The 13,491-nt window shown below is 34.0% G+C and overlaps 1 protein-coding gene across 18 annotated transcripts in view; it reads right to left on the bottom strand.

Annotated features, from left to right (window-relative positions):
- Positions 1–13,491, bottom strand: part of ADGRL3 (adhesion G protein-coupled receptor L3) — an 812,769-nt gene that overhangs the window by 714,502 nt on the left and 84,776 nt on the right. Inside the window, exons 1-2 of one of the 18 annotated variants that reach the window (XM_087434381.1) lie at positions 8,036–9,383; positions 5,693–5,845 (exon numbers count right to left, since the gene is read on the bottom strand). The exons of 16 other annotated variants lie outside the window; for them this stretch is intronic. The gene's annotated coding sequence lies outside the window, so the exon portion shown is untranslated. Of the gene's footprint in view, positions 1–5,692; positions 9,384–13,491 lie in introns of those variants that run through there. One more of the 18 variants, XM_087434378.1, reaches the window with a different exon arrangement.

The raw sequence follows: 13,491 nt of genomic DNA, 5'->3' as shown, positions 1-13,491 counted from the left end.
GTCCTCCTACTCTGAGAAACAAAGATTCATCCAATCTGATCTCAAACAGTCTTCTGCCAATTTTTTCCTCTGAATTTACGTCTGCAATAATACCAGGTACTTTGACTCTCATCTGCCTTAAAGAACACTCTTTATAACGTGGATTATGATATAATCTTATATTGTAATCTAAGAGTCAAATCAAGATAATTATTCTCCAGTGTTTAAGTTTAATAGATACTTTCAAACTAATTTCTAGGCCTTATTTCTTGCCTTTGCCAATCTCGATCTGTAAGTTTCTGAAGGTCAAATTCTGGACTTTCCTTCTTTTAAAACATAAAAGCTCTAGCAATAAGCACTAAATTAATAAATTTATTATACAAGTCTTTGCTGAACTATTCATAGATTATAAAGTTTCTTATATTTTTGTTATTTTTGTTGTTATTTCAGATTTATCCTCATCAACAGACAAACTGAGATTTGTTCTTAGTCCTAATAGTCAAAGAAATCTCTCTTTCTCTACCAAAATTGCTTATTTGGCTATTTCACCACTAGGGGAGTAAAAGGAGGCAGAGCATCAAAAAAAGTTATCTGTTGGCCCTTTTGGGGTAAAGAGAAATTTTTACACCAGTTAAGATGGTTGTAAGTGAATTTAAAATATTGACACAAGATTGGCAGCTGCTCACATTCTGCCTGAAAGGTTTACTACTGGCAGGAACTCCCGGCAGCTGCTTGTTTGAAACGTGAGAAAACATTTGGACAGTTCGGATAGCCTGATTTTCCCCTTAAAATCTGTTTGGCAAAACTTCCTGGCAGTTAAAGTAAGCCTGTGAAAAAGCTTTTTAAAAAAGTGTTCACATCTCCTCATAGAACTCGTTTTGCCAGTATAGACAGTATTTTTAAAAGTTATATTTTAAACTCACAATCTTTTTATTTGGGCTAATATTTTCCTTCATTTAGCCAATACAAATGTAAAATGGATGGCAAGGTATGTTTTTATAATAAAATGATTAAATGGTCCATAGTGAAATATTTTTAAAAGTTAATTTTTTTATACCAAATTAAGATTAGAACAGAGACCACGATCTGCAGTTTTCTCAGTGAGTTCAAAATCTTTATTAAGAAACTACTTCAACAATGCTAGGATTTAGAGAACTCATTCTTAAGCATTAGGGCAAATTTGCAAGTACAGTTCAAACTCCTTAACTTAGTCCTGTAACATTCACCTAGAGAAAACGAGCATGAGCCATCTCATTCATCCACGCACTCTGCATAAAATAACCACTGCCCAGGGATGTGTAATCTGTGTACTCAACTTTTATAATAATTTTCTGAGCATTTCCTTTCCTTAATGGGTGTTCCCCTCTCACTTTAACTGCTTTCCTCTCATTCACTTTCAAGTATGTCATGGCCTCTGCAGTGCTACCCTTATCTAAGGCAGAGCAATCTAAAGAATATTGATTTATGATGGCTATGTAATTTACACACTCTGCAATTTTCCTGTATGATTTATTCAAAAAATAGATTGTACATTAAGCTTGGCATTCATTAGGCTGGCCTATTCCAGTTTCATATTAATTCTGTATCAGATTTGTTTGGAAGATTTATGCATTTAGAGCATGCAGAGTTGTTTGGCAAATTTTAAAGTATTTGCAAAATCATAGTAACCCTTTAGAAACAGTTGCATTGAAACACTGAATGAAGGCCATAATGCCAATAACCTGGGATTATATAGAAATAAGATACTGGCATTATATATGAGAATGAGTCCTCAGTGAACACCCTTTTAAGAAGTTGTTAAATTTCAACTAAGTTCTTTCTTTCATCAAAATAAATATAAGAAAATTGTGAGAACTATCCATTACTGATAAGTGTAAGTTAAAAACATTCTTAAACCCATAAAAAATCCACTCTTCAGCATGCTGCTACACTTGTTTAAAAAAAGAAAACTGGATCCCAATATTTGATGATAAATAAGACAATAAGTGAAAACTCGAAAGGTAAAAATAAAAATCATAATAAAGGATGCCATATACATTTTCTACTATGAACACCAAAATTTCTTGATAATCTTTTAAAAAAGCATCTCTATTATTTTGGATTTGCTAATGAACAGTGAACTGTGAATTATTAAGCTTTTGTCGATAAAGGTAATTGAGAAAATATACAAATAAATTTTTAAAAAGTTACCTAGATTCTTAACAATAGCCCTCACAGACATCAGAGGGGAAAAAAAAACGAATCTTCAACTCATCTGACATACGCACCTTTTCTTCTTTTAACTAAAATTACACTTTTTCATATAAAGCCCTTCATTTGTTCAAATTGATACTGACTCCAAAAGAAAAACAGATCTTTTCAAAGAGGTAAAGTGTTCAGCAGAAGGTGGCAACATTGTACATAGATTGATGCCTCTAATTCCATATGTGACTTAAGAGCAAACTGCCAGCAAACTGATAATCTGAGTCAGCATTTACATCACATTTCCTTTATTTTTAGAATAAGAAGGAAATTAAGTGAGGATACCGACAAAAACATGAGCTTTCATTTAAGACACTAGTAGAGAAGAACATGATCAAGGGCACTTAAAATAATGAGAACCTGACATAACACAAATGACTTCTAAGAAAGTGTGTCCCTGACAGAGCCTGACTACAATGCTGTATAAATTAATATTTATATTTATGGTTTGGTTGTAATAGATGAAGCATTATTTCAATGATACGCCACTGAATACCAGAACTGACATATCACAGAAAAGTGGGAGAGAAAAGACGGAGGGTGGGCAGGTTGGAAGAAAGATGGAGGGGAACACTCAAGTTGTAATTTAAAATAATTATTTTCCAATTTAATCACAAATATATCACACATTCAAAAGCAAGCTAAATGTTCAATATGTAATGTCCTTATCACCTCTAATGTAGAAAAGTGGATGTGATATTTGTGCATTAAAGTTACTTGAAAATTTATAATTACTCAAATTATTACAGATTTTTGATTGTTCCCTCACTGAACTACAAAAACAAAAGCCGACATCTGATTAAGTTATGGGAGCCTGTAATAAATCATTTGAAGTCATTTATTTGGAAATGGAACCCTTTATAACCTTTTCTATTATCAAAACATATCAATCTAATCAATTTAATTTTCAACACAGATATTGCTTTTCCCTACCTGTCAAAATGTACAATGGGATTTCTACTGAATATAAGTAATTAATTATTAACTGCAGAAGTAAAGAACTCTGCTATTTCATAATTTAATTTTATTATTATTTTTAACGTAGCAGGGGTTGTCCTGATGGTTATTATTTGGCTGAATGAATTGAAGTGTGGCTCCCTGGGCAGCTGCTGACATAATGACTGATTGTGTGCAGAGCTGAGAATGTGAATGATAAATTTTGAAAGGCTCTGGAATTTGTGAATAACAAAAGTAGCTACAGTTCCTAAAATCTAACCATTTGTTCTCAGCAACAAAAGAAGACTCAAAGGCTTGTGTTTAGTGAAATGATTCAAAAACAGGATACAGAGGAATTAAGGGTTATCTCTACCAGCACAATTCAGCAAGCTGCTTGTGTGCCCAAGTGGAAGGATCACAAATGTAGGCTGGTTAGCATGGTATAAATGGAATTAATCTGATTCTATGCCCCTTAATATTATTATGATATTGTCTTGACAGCTTCCTTAATATCTTCATGTTTTTTTTCAAAAAAAAGGGCAGGGTGGACACATAGAAACAGTATCTGTTTAAATAACGTTCGCATGGACAGGTTAATGATTAATTCAAAAATATTCAATAATTAAAACATATACTCAAATTAGTTTGTAACAAAGTGTCATAAATCATTAAAAAGAAAAAAAAAAACAGCCTTGGCTGTTATATGTACTAGCTACGTAATCTTGAGGAGTTGATTCTTCTTATACTTCAGTATTCATACGTGTAAAATGGCTATTTGGAGGATTATACAAGATTCTGCAAGTAAAACACATAACAGAAAGCCTGGCAAATAATAAATGTTCTAATATTAGACAGTGGTGGTGGTGGTGGTGGTAATGGTGGTATGAATACTAAGTACCATTGCAGAGGGTACCTTATCTAACCCTCACAAGAATCTCTTGAGATAATTAAAACAAACCCTCGAAGGGTGGCAGAATATGCCATCCCAAAAATATGACTGTGGGAGTTCAGCACATCTCTCCCCAAAATACGCCGCTTTGGAATACTGATTATTTTGAGCTGTAGGCACATGAAAAACAGCAAATGCAAGAGAGAGGCTGTCTCTGAACTTGCCTTATCTACCTAAAGACAGAGCCTCCAAAAGGAACTCATTGTCCTAAATTCCCTGCCCGGAAGTTTCATCAACCAGGAAGATTGACACTTATCACAGAAACAGAGAGCAGAAGTTGACACCACACCCAGAGAACGTTTGTCATAAACTGTCATACCTCCATCTATTCTTCTAAGGGCCCATTCATCTTTCCTAAAAATCATTTATTCTCCCCTAAGACCTACATCCCCCTAGGCTTTCTCTATTAAGATTGTATTTAAGACTGAATTCTTAGCCACCTTGGGGAGTTACTCATTTTTCCCTGAGTATCTCCCATGTATACATGAGGTACATATCTTGATAAACTTCTGTTTATTTTTCTCTTGATAATCTATCTTTTATTATAGGGGTCTCAGCTAAGAACTCAGAAGGGTAGAGGGAAAATTATTTTTCCTCCTTTACACTCCACATCAGAAATGAGAGAATGGGGTAATCTGAGTAAGATAAAAATATAAGGTGGGGATTTAGCGAGTTCTGTCTCTCAAAAGCCATCCTTTTCCCCAGGGTCCCTTGTACCTTCAATTAAAAGGGAATTGACTCAAGCAAAAAACAAGGGGGAAAAAATCTTTTGTTAGGAATAAGAACTGTACCCTAAGGCTTTACAAAAGTTCAAGGTAGAAACTAAAAATGCAGCAAATTTTTATCATCACTATTAATAAATTAGAAATTAACTTTCAGTGTTTCTGATTTTTCCACAGTTTTTCAAGGTACATATAAACATGCTCATTCCACTGACAAAGGCTTGAAATCGGCAATTTAGCATGTATTATATAAGGTATAGGGCCAAACTCATAAACTGATTAGGTGGCAATCTATTCAATGCAATTAAAGGGACACCACAAAAAGGACTCCCTTTTCCAGAAACATCTCTGGTGTCTATTCAGTAATGGTTTTCAATGTAACCACTCAACAATCAGAATTATCCATTTTATCCAGGAAATAAAACAGAACAGTTTTAAAATAAACTGTTACCTATACAACCAAAAAGTTATGACAGACAATATCAGACTCAAAAACAGGCTCATTGATTATAAATAAGACAGAAAACTTGGATAACGGTGCAATTCTCCATTATGGCGCTATACAGTGATCTATGGTTCTATGTTATTTATAGTTTCTTAAGGAGGTGTAGTGGAAATACCAACTGCTATAAAAGTGATCTTACCTTTTTGAAACACCTTGGTGATAGTTTTCAAAGAGTATGGGTATGTCGAATATACCATAGTAATGTATTTTTAATTACACAGATATAATTAAAGTAACTTTAAAGTAATGAGTCAAAGAATAGACATATAAATTATATATTTGAGCATTGCTACTTTCACAAAGCAATATTTTATAAACACAATTTAACAAGTTTTGCTTTGTGAAAAGCAAGCTACTTACTTTCAGAAATAAAGGTACACAAAATCATATCGTATAACGATAATATATTTTGGAAATATGAGAGTCTTCACTTCCAAATGAAGTTTCAAGTAAAGCCTTTTGCTATTTACACTTTCTCAAGACACTGTTTTGACACGAAGTAATCTTGGATTTCTGGGAAAAGAAGACCAGATAAATCCCTTAATTTTAATCCAGTATATATCCTCTTGACTATGAATGGATTTTAAATCCTTAAGCAATTTATCTATCAAAATATAAGGCAAGGCACTGACTCCCAACTGCTGATTTTTATTTCATATATCTACTGAATTTACAAATCTGCTGAAAGGCACTTCAGGCCACCAAAAGCTCCCTCGTGACTAGGTTTGCAGACATTTACTATGAAAGGACAATGAGTCTGTCTTTGTTCCCAGCCCCGGACTTTCGGTTAACCTGAGAGAGCTGTTCTGAGAAAGAGTCACCCTACCTTCTGTTTCATTTCCTGTGACTCGCCACCTGTCATGTTCTGGTTCTGATTTCTCATCACTGAACTCTAACACAAGTCTCCCTCATCACATAATTTGCCAAGGCAGCAGAAAAAAGTGGTATTAAGCTACCTTTGCTTTTGTTTCTTATCAGAAAAATTAGCCTCAATTTCACAATATCCTTTTTGTACTGCACATATGAATGTTAACACCACACTATACAGCCACAAAAATCAGTTTATCTTGGATGAGCAACTATAGAAATGTCCATTTAAAAACACATAACATATGCTACCAATGCCATACCAGAGTCTGGTTTTTTTTTTAAACCCCTATATATTATAGTAAATCAATTGTTTTATAGGATACTTGGTGAGGTGTGAAAATGGATTTAGCAAAATCATAGGAATTATTAACTTGTTCAGTTACCAAAATTTCAGTACTTTCATTATTTGCTTTACATTTATGAAGTCTCTATTTTATTAATCAAAAATCATTTTTATATATGTTTATTTAATTTGAAAACTACAAAAGGAGCCTAGATTGAGACTTAGATAGCCATTAGGATTAAACAATGGCTGACAACACCAAATAACAGCTCCACAGAAAAGGAAAGGCAACTAACAACTAGGGAGCACCTATCCCCATATTCTTAATATATTAAGACACCTCTCATTAAAGGAGAAATATTATTTTATATGCCATTTTATGAACCATATTTCAACAAATATAAGATGCCTCTGATTATAAGACAGAACATAATTTTATGTACCATTAAGGAAAAAAATATGTTGCCAATTAAATTGATAGACTATTGATTATTATGATGCATCCAATTTCCAATATACTAAAATATGAATACAGTGTAAGTCTTGGAATAAATAAATTATAGTATGTTCCAGTCACTGTGCAAACCTCAAGTTCATTACCTATTTTACCCTTCAAAACCACAAGAGAGCTTTTCATATCCATGAAGTGGAAAAACTTAGGAAAGAGATTTAGTTACTTGCTCTAGTAGCACAACTAGGAAGCTTGGAGCTAGGATTTAAAATGAATCCCACATTGGTTGACCCCTCCTTAATGTTTACTGCTTGCTAGATCTAAATTCTTATTAATAGATTTGAAACTAGATTTCCTTAAGAAGTGAGTAAACAAATATTTTGAACCAATAGAATATGCTTCTTTATTCGGTCACTTTCTACTAGGTATTATCAACCAATATAGCATTAATTAGAACATTCTTATCTGAGTCTATTAATTTCTGATTAACGAATGTGGTTGTAATGTGGAACACATAGGTAGGGTGTTTGCTAATATTATCATTTAGCACAACTGTCTATATCATAACAAATAAGATAAGTCATAAGTCTAAATTCTGAGTACCTTAGCTATTTATATACTTCCATTTACAAGAAAAGGTAGACTTTTAATATCATTGTGAGGAAATGAAAATAAATCCATTAGAAACGTCTGAGCAACTGCTTTAAATCATATGGTTTGTAGGTGAAATCAAGAAGGCTTTATTCAGCATATTTAATATAAACCTAGCAGAAAACATGTTTTATGCAGATCCCTTTCCAAGTGCTATGGTAATAATGGTTTAAGAGACAAGAGGAAAGAGAATGCAACCATTCTCTCCACTCCAGGTGTCTGCACTCTTCCTTCTGATGAGATAGCTCTTTTCCCCTCAATATAACCAGCACTTGAGCTTGACTTTGGCGTCTTCCACTTCACAAAACCTCCAGCTGCTACACAATGTGTCTCTGCAGTTCACCAACTCCGCTTCCTGCTCAACCCTGCTCTGCTGAGGCACGTGTTGGGTGTCTGATTACTAGCTGTAGCTGGGACTGCAATAGAGGAAGCAAAGAAGATGGTTCACCTGAATAGTCTGTGAAATCCCTCCTTACTGTTCCGTTGGGGCCTCAAATTGGACAGGTGATCTTAGGAAATTACAGGTCAGAAGATACAGTCAAGCCACTCAGGTACACATTTTGTTAAAATGATTCTTGGTTTGCCGGTCAAGAAGGTTCTATTTGCCTTCCCAGTGGTGCAATCTGAAGAAAGGGGAACGTTTTGGAATAGGCATCTAAGGGAACACAGAAAAGCATCTTAAACTCTCTTTGTAAACTAGATTATGTTCTGCCTTCCAGCTACCTCCCAGCTTTCAGGATTTTCTCTCTTTGACTCCAGGTCTCTAACTTTGGTATTAATGAAGAAAAGCTCCCAGGCAGACTCTCTGCCATTTGTATTATTCAGTCCAATACCATTATGTATTGGATGTATGACATAGTCATCAAAGGACTACGTCGTGGGCAGTCTTAAAATTCACAGTTTAAAAAAAAATGTGCAAATTATGGAACAGTTACACATACACACACAAGCGTGTTTCTATATAAACAAAAGATAATTACAAACATGTTGAAGCTCGCTATCTAGTGGAACAATAATCTGATTCCCAAACACTACTAGTGTCTTCCAGATAAGCTATAGTAAGTGTTACCTGTCTTATAACTATAGCCTCAAAATGCCCAGAGATTGTTTTATGTTATTATATTCCTTTTTGTCATCAAATTTAGAAGACTTTCTCATTGAAAAAAACAAACTAAATTAAATTTACTTTCTTTCCCAGAATGATGGGTTTTTGTCTTTTTTTTGGTGAGGAAAACTGGCCCTGAGCTAACATCTGTTGTCAATCTTTCTCTGTTTGCTTGAGGAAGATTGTCCCTGAGCCAACAGCTGCACCAATACTCCTCCACTTTGTATGTGGGACGCCTCCACAGCATGGCTTGATGAGTGGTGTGTGGGTCTGTGCCCGGGATCCGAACCCGTGAACCCTAGGCCGCCAAAGCGGAACGTGTGAACCCAAGTACTACGCCACCAGGCCAGCCCCTAGAATGATATTTTATACTTCAGCCTTAATGAAAAATGAATTTATTTCAGTAAGCCTTAAGGTAGTTTTAATTATGAAGAGATTTTAGCCTATAAATTGTCCCTGTTTATTTACTGAGGTTCATGTTGACTTCAGTATTAATTGTGGCTCTATATTTTTGACCCTACAAACTTTATACCAGTCAACAGATACCGAAGAAACACCATATCCATCTCATTGACTCTACTCTAACATGTGCAATATTTGCTCCTCCTTTCTTAGTTGCATTTTTAAAAAATTAATGGTGATTACAACTGCCATTTTTTTACATCAGAGCTTAAAACTGATACTTTCAACAAAAAAAAAAGCTGTGTATTTTCAACTAGCAAAAATTATCATACCATAAAATGAAAGACAGAGCCTAAAGAATGCAGATTAGATATAAAAGAAACAAAATCTTCTCCTAAATAATTTGAAAATGATCATTATGTTACTCTTATTATGTCTCCATTTTATATTCCTGTCTCAACAATAGTCATTTTTTTATATACTGAAAATGGTATAAGGGCAAATAAACATCTTTCATGAGAAGTCATCGTTTGGCCTCTGTATTAATCCATTGGTTCATTTACTCAAATCACACACACACACACACACATACACACACATGTATATTACCCCAGGAAAAATCCTAGGCCTTTGAAATTCAAAATAAATATAGCCCAGTTCTTATTTACAAGGAAACATAATGGCATGGGCAATGATCTTTCTTTCACCAATTTCTAACTTCCCCTTTCAGTCGAGATCAGAATTTTCACCAGTAACCCTAATTGACTTAAGGGAAAGGTAGTAGTCCATTCCTAAAAATTCAAGCATTCACATTTTTAAAAGCTCATTCATTTATAAAATGTTATACTTGTAATATGTTGCATTATTTATATTTAGAAATAAAGCTTCTAGTGCTAAAAAAATAACATACTACAGATTTACAACTGGAGAAACATGAAATTAATCAATGGCCGACTTGGTCAAGGCCCAACTCATTGTGATAAAATCATATACGAGGACAAAAATAACCTAAATATAGTCTTATATTCCTTAACATTGTGTGTGCATGTGTGTGTGTACAAACGTGGATAGATAAATAGGGAGAGAGACAAAATATGTCAATACATTAAAATTTTAATTATATGACAATACCAGACAATTAGAATACTGAATTTTATAATTAACTATTTTAATTTTTATTAGCCAAACTAACTGAGTGTTCTGATAATATAGGAGTGACAACTCCAAGAGGTCATCTACTCTAAATTAATCTCAGATAAATTCTGTAAAAATTACAAAAGGTGTGGCTGATTAGGATAGATGCATATAAGAAATGTGGTATTAATCAATGTAATTTAATGATTAAATATAATTATGGAACCTAATGAGTGTTCATATATTTTTATAAGTATGATCTAATATTTAATGGACACATGAAGACCCACAATACTTCTTTCATAATAGGCGAGGAGGTGTGTTTTGTTTGTTTTCCATTTTTTAAAATATAATTTTCAGTATCATTTTCAAAGTTTTATAAATTAAATGATAATGACAAGCGCTAACAGTTACTAAGTGCTTACCATATTTTAAGCACTACGCTAAGTGCTTACACAGATAATTTCATTTAATCATTCTAATAGTCATTTTATAGAAAAGTAACCCAAGGAACAAAGAGCTAAACTAAGTGACCCGGGGTCACACAGCTCATAATGGGAGCTGGGTTATCAGCCTAGACATTGTGTCTTCAGTATCCTATTACTACCTCCTTATATTATATTGGAATCACTAAATTTGCCTTTATTCCTTTTTTTTTAAATTTATCCACCTGAACAAAAATAAAAATCACAGAGAGAATCTTTGATATATCAACACCCAAATATTTGCCTACTTCAAATGTTTGAAAAAAATTGATTTAGAAGTTCTGATTCTAGTAGCATGAGACAAAAACTATTATGTTAGTACTTATCTCTAAATGGGTGTCTTACTATATATAAATTATGACCATGCCAAAAAGATAATTATTGCCATAATGCATATCCCTATAATTTACTATGCAGCATGTTAATAGACTTCTAATATTGAAAGTGACCAGTGAAACAAAATTATTTATGTCATAATTATTTAAGTCTGGTAAAATAAGTATCTTATTAGTCAGACATAAAGTGAGAAAAAAGAGAAAGATGGTGCAAAATATAATAAGCAAAAATTTCTCTGAGAAGATGTTAATATTTCTACGGGTGAAAATATATCTAAAGCATTTCTTGCTAATAGACTACACTGATCATATAATTTGAATGGAAAGATAGTGGTACCTGTTTGAGCCTATGAAAAGAAAGAAGTTTGGAAATTGGGAAATGAAAGGAAAATATGATGAGGCTATTTTAAATTACTACAATTGCTCGGTTGTGCTAATCATGGAAATGTATACGTCTATAATGCATGATAGTATACACACATATCCAGCTGTATATAATATTCTGTTGTATATATGTATAAATATGTATGATTTTACATTATTTATTTATTTTGACCCATCCTGTTTTCACTACCGTGGTTGAAGAAGCATGTGAGGATAACAAGTTTAGCATAACCAGCTTCTATTATATGAAATACTTTATTAAAATGGCATGATTCTAAAAATTCAGAACCATTGAAAAAGCAGAAGAACTAAACCATAAAAAGTGGATCTCAATACAACGTCTTCAAGATGGTACTAGCCTCTTCCAATGCCTCGACACAAAACCAAAGGAGCTGTCTCATTTACTTTAAGCAGTTGTGGGAGACACCGGCCACACAACTATTCTCAGTCACATTCTACGTGGCACAGTCCCTACCCTAGGTATTAGAAACCCAGCTATTTATTTACCAGCCTGTTTAAAAGCTAGGAATTATTATGTGTCCTATTTCTAGCTAATGATACGTAAGGGGGGTTTGCTGGGTGACTTCAGAAAAATATTTGTTCAATCCACCATACTTCTGTCTTTGAATGCTATTGTGTCAGAACTTGATGCCAAGGTATCTGAAAACCTTCTTGCTACCCAGTTAACAAAACTACACACCAAAGATGTTGAAAAGATAGTGGATCTTTGATGATTCAATTGCAAAACTAAACCATCACAAGTACCACCCTTCTTTAGGAATTCTTATTAAGTAAGCAAGGGTCCTTTTAGTTTTAAGGCCACTACTAGCTTGGTCTTCTGTTACGTAGAGCCAAAAGCTCCTAAAGGATTCAATGAAGGAGAAGTATTTATTTGGTCAAATAAAAATATCTTAGGGACCAAGTGAAAAAAGTTCTTTGGGGAGGGGAGGGACATTGCAGCTAAAAAGCATAGAGCAAGGTTTTCTCCAAGCAAAACCGTCTTACCCTATTGATGGTATTGAATGGAGAAAATGCCTCTTTCCAACTAGCCCCAGGGTAGGGGGAGGTCTAAAAGAATGATATCACATTCCACTCCAGTTATAGTGTTCTACTCCATATTTCCCAAGATGTTGGATGGGTGGAGTAATATAAATGAAAAGATCTTAAAAATAAGGGGAGGGGGTGAATGTCAGTGTCCAAAAGCATAAAAACTTATGCTAAGCTCTCTCAACCCATCAATAGTCTGTGTTCATGAGCTCCAAAAATGAAACATACTACTGCAATCAACATCTGTTAGTTGCCACCCCTGCATCCATTATTTTTTCTAAATAGTACCCCAAATTTCCCAGCAATGTGCAATTGGTCTAACACTCATCTAGACATCAGCCTTCATTGTCATAAACCAATCAGTACATGCCATCCTCATTGCCTACAGATGGATTAGCTAGGTATACTCTCCAAATCAAGCCAGTCAGAGCCAATAGCATTGATCCTGGGACATTTATAAGATAATATGGGAAGCAGACTTTTCTCCTTCCCATCAGAATTTTACAGAGAAAAGTGTGTAGTTTTGGAGCTTGTGGCCACCATCTTTGGACTGCTAGAGAATTGAGTCAACACTGAGAAAGCAGGACCAAGAAATGTAGAAAGAGGAATCTGGTCCTGATCACACTTCTTGAATCTTGTTTAAAGCTGTTGCTTGAAGACAGATCTACCCTTGCAACTCACTAGTAAAGTCAATACATTCACATATTTATTAAGTCATCTGGGTCAGATTTTTGTCCCCAAAATCATCATCACTGTCTTCAACTATAGTATCTCAAAACTTATCTCAACAATTTAACAAATATAAAACAATTTGTTCTAGCTTACTAAAGTTATATATCAAAAGATAGGCATTATGCCTCAAGGATACATTTTTCTCAAGTTACCAAAAATCTGAATCCATAATCCTCTATTATCAGTTTCTTCTAGAGGTAGAACTATAAACAGTACCTTTAAAAAACGTCAGACAAGCAGAACCCATATTTCAATGCTTCTGATTACCACTCAGAAAGCT

The sequence above is a fragment of the Ceratotherium simum genome, chromosome 8 (genome assembly GCF_057802395.1).
Source record: "Ceratotherium simum simum isolate JZ-2026a chromosome 8, ASM5780239v1, whole genome shotgun sequence".
NCBI lineage: Eukaryota > Metazoa > Chordata > Mammalia > Perissodactyla > Rhinocerotidae > Ceratotherium > Ceratotherium simum.
The sequence above is the reverse complement of the archived record's forward strand: the minus strand, read 5'-3'. Positions and strand labels throughout refer to the sequence as shown.